We start from the raw sequence: 6,163 nt of genomic DNA, 5'->3' as shown, positions 1-6,163 counted from the left end.
GCAAGTTGAATGCCAACCTTACATTTTCCGGACTGAAAGCTAAGTATTTCCCCCGAACCATTGTAAGCCAATTCTTTGGGTTCAGGTTCACACTTTGATCATGGTTCTTGGTGATCCATGCATTAGCGTAGAACTCTTGAACCATTAAGATTCTGACTTGTTGAATGGGGTTAGTGAGAACTTTCCAACCTCTTTTTCAAATCTCATGTTGGATCTCCAGATACTCTTTCCTTTTGAGTATGAAAGGGACCTCAGGGATCACCTTCTTCTTGGCCACAACTTCATAGAAGTGGTCGTGATGGACCTTTAAGATGAATCTCTCGATCTCTCATGACTCGGAGGTGGAAGCTTTTGCCTTCCCTTTTCTCTTTCTAGAGGTTTCTCCAGCCTTAGGTGCCATAAACAGTTATGAAAAAACAAAAAGCAATGCTTTTACCACACCAAACTTAAAAGGTTTGCTCATCCTCGAGCAAAGGAAGAAAGAAGGACGAAGAAGAAGAAGAAGAAATGAAAGAGAAGGAGGGTGAAGTAAGGTTCGGCCAAGGAGGGGAGAAGTGTAGATGATGTGTGAAAATGAAGAGGTGATGATGGGTTTATATAGGAGTGGAAGAGAGGGGTGTCAGTGTGTGAGGATTGGGTTGGGAGGGAAAGTTTTTGAATTTTGAATGGTGGGGTAGGTGGGGTTTTTGGGGAAGAGTGGGTGGATGTGAGTGGTGAAGAGGTGATAGGGAAGAGAGATAGAGGTGATTGGTGAAGGGTTTTGGGGGAGGGTGTTATTAGAATGTGTAAAGAAGAAAGAGATTGAGTTGAGGTAGGCGGGAATCCTGTGGGGTCCATAGATACTGAGGTGTCAAGGATTTCTCATCCCTGCACCATTCTGGCATGTAAACGCCCTCTGAGTGCTAATCCTTGCGTTAAACACCAGGTTGCTGCCCATTCCTGGCGTTAAACGCCAGCTTTTCTTCCCTTTCTGGCGTTTAACGCCAGCTTAGTGCCCTTTTCTGGTGTTAAACGCCAGTCTGGTGCCCTTTTCTGGTGTTAAACGCCCAGAATGGTGCCAGACTGGGCGTTTAACGCCCATTCTGCTACCCTTACTGGCGTTTAAACGCCAGTAAGCTCCTCCTCCATGGTGTGCTATTTTTAATGCTATTTTTGAATTTGCTTTGATTTTTGCAGTTGTTTTTGTGACTCCACATGATCATCAACCTAAAGAAAACATAAAATAACAATGGAAAATAGAAATTTAACATAGATAAATAAAATTGAGTTACCTCCCAATAAGCGCTTCTTTAATGTCAATAGCTTGATAGTGAGCTCTCATGGAGCTTCACAGATGTTCAGAGTATGGTTGGGGCCTCCCAATACCAAACTTAGAGTTTGAATATGGGGCTTTGATTGACTCTGTATTGAGAGAAGCTTTTCATGCTTCCTCTTTATGGTTGTAGAGGGAGATCCTTGAGCCTTAAACACAAGGTAGTCTTCATTCAATTGAAGGACCAACTCTCCTCTGTCCACATCAATCACAGTTCTTATTGTGGCTAGGAAGGGTCTTCCAAGGATGATAGATTCATCCTCTTCCTTTCCAGTATCTAGGATTATGAAGTCAGCAGAGATGTAAAGGCCTTCAACCTTTACTAAGACATCCTCTACAAGTCCATAAGCCTGTTTCATGGATTTGTCTGCCATCTCTAGTGAGATTCTTGCAGCTTGCACCACAAGGATTCCTAATTTTTTCATTACAGAGAGTGGCATGAGGTTTATGCCTGACCCCAGGTCACACAGATCCTTCTCAAAGGTCATGGTGCCTATGGTATAGGGTATTATTTATCCTCCCAAGTCTCATTACCGAATAATTTGGCATTCAGCTTCATGATTGCTCCAAGGTACTTAGCAGCTTGCTCTTCAGTAATATCTTCATCCTCTTCAGAGGAAGAATACTCATCAGAGCTCATGAATGGCAGAAGTAAGTTCAATGGAATCTCTATAGTCTCTGTATGAGCCTTAGATTCCTTTGGTTCCTCAATAGGGAACTCCTTTTTGTCTAGAGGACGTCTCATGAGGTCTTCCTCACTGGGATTCGCGTCTGCCTCCTCCTCTGTGCATTCGGCCACTTTGATTATGTTGATGGCCTTGCACTCTCTTTTTGGGTTCTCTTCTGTATTGTTTGGGAGAGTACTAGGAGCAGTTTCAGTAACTCTTTTACTCAACTGACCCACTTGTGCCTCCAGATTTATGATATAGGACCGTGCCTCATTCATAAAACTGAGAGTGGTCTTGGATAGCTCAGAGACTATGGTTGGTAAGTTAGAGAGATTCTGCTCAGAATTCTCTGTATGTTGCTGAGAAGATGATGGAAAAGGCTTGCTATTGCTAACCCTATTTCTCCTACCATTATTGTTATTGAAGCCTTGTTGAGGCTTCTGTTGATCCTTCCATGAGAAATTTGGGTGATTCCTCTATGAAAAATTGTAGGTGTTTCCATAGGGTTCTCCCATGTAATTTACATCTTCCATTGCAGGATTCTCAGGGTCATAAGCTTCTCCTTCAAAGGATGCTTCTTTAGCACTACCAGATGCAGCTTGCAATCCAGTCAGATTCTAAGAAATCATATTGACTTGCCGAGTCAATATTTTGTTCTGAGCCAATATGGCATTCAGAGTATCAATCTCAAGAACTCTTTTCTTCTGAGTTGTCCCATTGTTCACAGGATTTCTTTCAGAAGTGTACATGAACTGGTTATTTGCAACCATTGCAATGAGTTCTTGGGCTTCTGCAGGCATTTTCTTCAGTTGAATAGATCCGCCTGCAGAGTGGTCCAATGACATCTTGGATAACTCAGACAGACCATCATAGAAGATACCTATGATGCTCCATTCTGAAAGCATGTCAGAAGGATACCTTCTGATCAATTGCTTGTATCTTTCCCAAGCTTCATAGAAGGATTCACCTTCCTTCTGTTTGAAGGTTTGAACTTCCACTCTAAGCTTACTCATCTTTTAAGGTGGAAAGAATTTAGCTAAGAAGGCATTGACCAGCTTTTCCCAAGAGTTCAGGCTATCTCTAGGTTGTGAATTCAACCATATATACTAGCTCTGTCTCTTACAGCAAAAGGGAAAAGCATAAGTCTGTAGACCTCGGGATCAACTCCATTGGTCTTAACAATGTCACAGATTTGTAAAAATGCAGCCAAGAACTGATGAGGATCTTCCAATGGAAGTCCATGAAACTTGCAATTCTGTTGCATCAGAGAAACTAATTGAGGCTTAAGCTCAAAGTTGTTTGCTCCAATAGCAGGAATAGAGATGCTTCTCCCATAGAAGTCGGGAGTTGGTGCAGTAAAGTCACCAAGCACCTTCCTTGCATTGTTGGTATTGTTGTTATTTTCGGCTGCCATGTCTTTTTCTTTTTCAAAAATTTCTGTCAGGTCCTCTCCGGAGAGTTGTGCTTTAGCTTCTCTTAACTTCCTCTTAAGAGTCCTTTCAGGTTCAGGATCAGCTTCAACAAGAATGCCTTTATCTTTGTTCCTACTCATATGAAAGAGAAGAAAACAAAGAAAGTATGAAATTCTCTATGTCACAGTATAGAGATTCCATGATGTATCAGAGGAAAAAAAATAGAAGGATGAGGTAGAGAGAAGAATTCGAACTTATGGAGAGGGAGGGGGTCCGAATTATTGAAAGAGGATAAGTGTTAGTGATTAAATAGAAAGAGATGAGAGAGAGAGTTTTCAAAAATTAAATATATTTTTGAAAAAGTGGTTAGGTGGTTTTGAAAAAGATAAGAAATAGTGATCAGTTGAAAAAGATTTTGGAAATAATTTTAAAAAGATAAGAAGTTAGAAAAAAATTGAAATCAAATTAAAAGAGATATGATTGAAAAAAAATTGATTTTAAAAAGATATGATTTTAAAAAGATATGATTGAAGAGATATGATTGAAAAATATTAAAAAAAAAGATTTGATTTTTAAAATTGATGACTTGACTAACAAGAAATTAAAAGATATGATTCTAAAATTCAAATATTGAACCTTTCTTAACAAGAAAGTAACAAACTTGAAATTTTTGAATCACAACATTAATTGTTAGTAAGGATTTTCGAAAATATTAAAAGAAAAATGAAAAAGATTTGATTTTGAAAAAGATATGATTGATAAGAGAGGATATGAAAAAGATAAGATTTTGAAAAATTAGTTTTAAAACTTGAAAAATTGAAAAATATTTGAATTGAAAACAAAATTACCTCCTTGGTGTTATCCTAGCGTTAAACGCCCAGAATGGTATTCATTCTGGCATTTAACGCCCACTTGGCTACCTCCTTGGGCGTTAAACGCCCAGCCAGGTACCCTGATTGGCGTTTAAACGCCAGGAATCCTTTCTTACTGGGCATTTTGAACGCCCATCCTTTCTCTGTGATTCCTCTGCTGTATGTTCTAAATATTCAATTCTCTATATTATTGACTTGAAAAGACATAATTTTGAGTTTTTTTGAATTTTTAATGAGGAGAGAGAAAAATAGCAGAATGAAATTAAACATGAAAAACTAAGATCAAAACAAGGAATGCATGCAAGAACACTTTGAATGTCAAGATGAACATCAAGAACATATTTTTGAAAATTTTTAAGAAAAGAAAGACATGCAAGACACCAAACTTAAAAATTTTCATACTAGAGACACTAACAATTTGAGAATGCACATGAGAAACAACAAAAGACACAAAACAAGAGAATTTAAAGATCAGACAAAGAAAATCATCAAGAACAACTTGAAGATCAATGAAGAACATAATGCATGAATTTTTGAAAAATGCTAGAAAAATAAAAATATGCAATTGACACCAAACTTAAAATTTGACACCAGACTCAAACAAGAAACACAAAATTATTTTTGTTTTTATGATTTTATAATTTTTTTGTATTTTTTTCAAAAATTATTTTGAACAAGAAAATAAGAAACTCAAAATTTTTAATAAGAATTCCAGGAATCATGCAATATTAGTCTAAAGCTTCAGTCTAAAAGGATTAGACATGGTTAATCAAGCTTCAGCAAGACATTACATACAACAGCCAAATTGATGGGAATCAACTAGCTCCTGTGATGATAAAAGCATCATTTGAAACTCTAGAATTCATTCTTAAAAATTATGAAGAACAAAATAAAAAGAAAAATACCTAATCTAAGCAACAAGATGAACCGTCAGTTGTCCAAACTCGAACAATCCCCGGCAACTGCGCCAAAAACTTGGTACACGAAATCGTGAGTGCACACTTTTCTCATAACTCCGCGCAGCTGACCAGCAAGTGCACTGGGTCGTCCAAGTAATACCTTACATGAGTAAGGTTCGATCCCATGGAAATTGTCGGCTTGAAGCAAGCTATGGTCATCTTGTAAATTTCAGTCAGGCGGATTCAAATGGTTATAAATTTTTAATAATTAGAAGAGAAATAAAACATAAAATAGGATAGAGATACTTATGCAAATCATTGGTGGGAATTTCAGATAAGCGTATGGAGATGCTTTATTCCTTCTAAGCCTCTGCTTTCCTATTGTCTTCATCCAATCTTACATACGCCTTTCCATGGCAAGTTGTATGTTGGGGATCACCGTTGTCAATGGCTAACATCCGTCCTCTCAATGAAAATGGTCCGGCTACGGGTTACGTAGGGCTAATCATCTGTTGGTTCTCGATTGTGTCGGAATAAGATCCATTGATCCTTTTGCACACTGTCACTACGCCCAGCACTCGCGAGTTTGAAGCTCGTCACAGTCATCCCATCCCAGATCCTACTCGGAATACCACAGACAAGGTTTAAACTTCTGGATCTCAAGAATGCTGCCAATTGATTCTAGCTTATACCATGAAGACTCTGATCGCACGGAATGGAAGGCTCTATTGTCAGGAGAGGCAACCATGCGTCGGGAACCAGGAGGCCAAGAGATACACACTCAAGCTCTCGCAGATAGAACAGAAGTGGTTGTCAGGCATGCGTTCATAAGGGAGGATGATGATGAGTGTCACGGGTCATCACATCCATCAGGTTGAAGTACGAGTGAATATCTTAGAATAAGAATAAGCGTGAATTAAATAGAAGAACAATAGTACTTTGCATTAATTCATGAGGAACAGCAGAACTCCACACCTTAATCTATGAGGTGTAGAAACTC

The 6,163-nt window shown here is 38.5% G+C and overlaps 1 non-coding gene across 1 annotated transcript; it reads left to right on the top strand.

The window, feature by feature from the left end:
• The first annotated feature begins 2,879 nt into the window (after positions 1 to 2,879).
• LOC127746250 (small nucleolar RNA R71) lies at positions 2,880 to 2,987 on the top strand. The gene has a single exon (XR_008007870.1). It is a non-coding gene; the product is annotated as a small nucleolar RNA R71 (small nucleolar RNA).
• The last annotated feature ends 3,176 nt before the right edge of the window (positions 2,988 to 6,163 follow it).

This window comes from Arachis duranensis, chromosome 3 (genome assembly GCF_000817695.3).
Source record: "Arachis duranensis cultivar V14167 chromosome 3, aradu.V14167.gnm2.J7QH, whole genome shotgun sequence".
Lineage (NCBI taxonomy): Eukaryota > Viridiplantae > Streptophyta > Magnoliopsida > Fabales > Fabaceae > Arachis > Arachis duranensis.
This window is presented reverse-complemented; position numbering and strand designations above follow the sequence as displayed.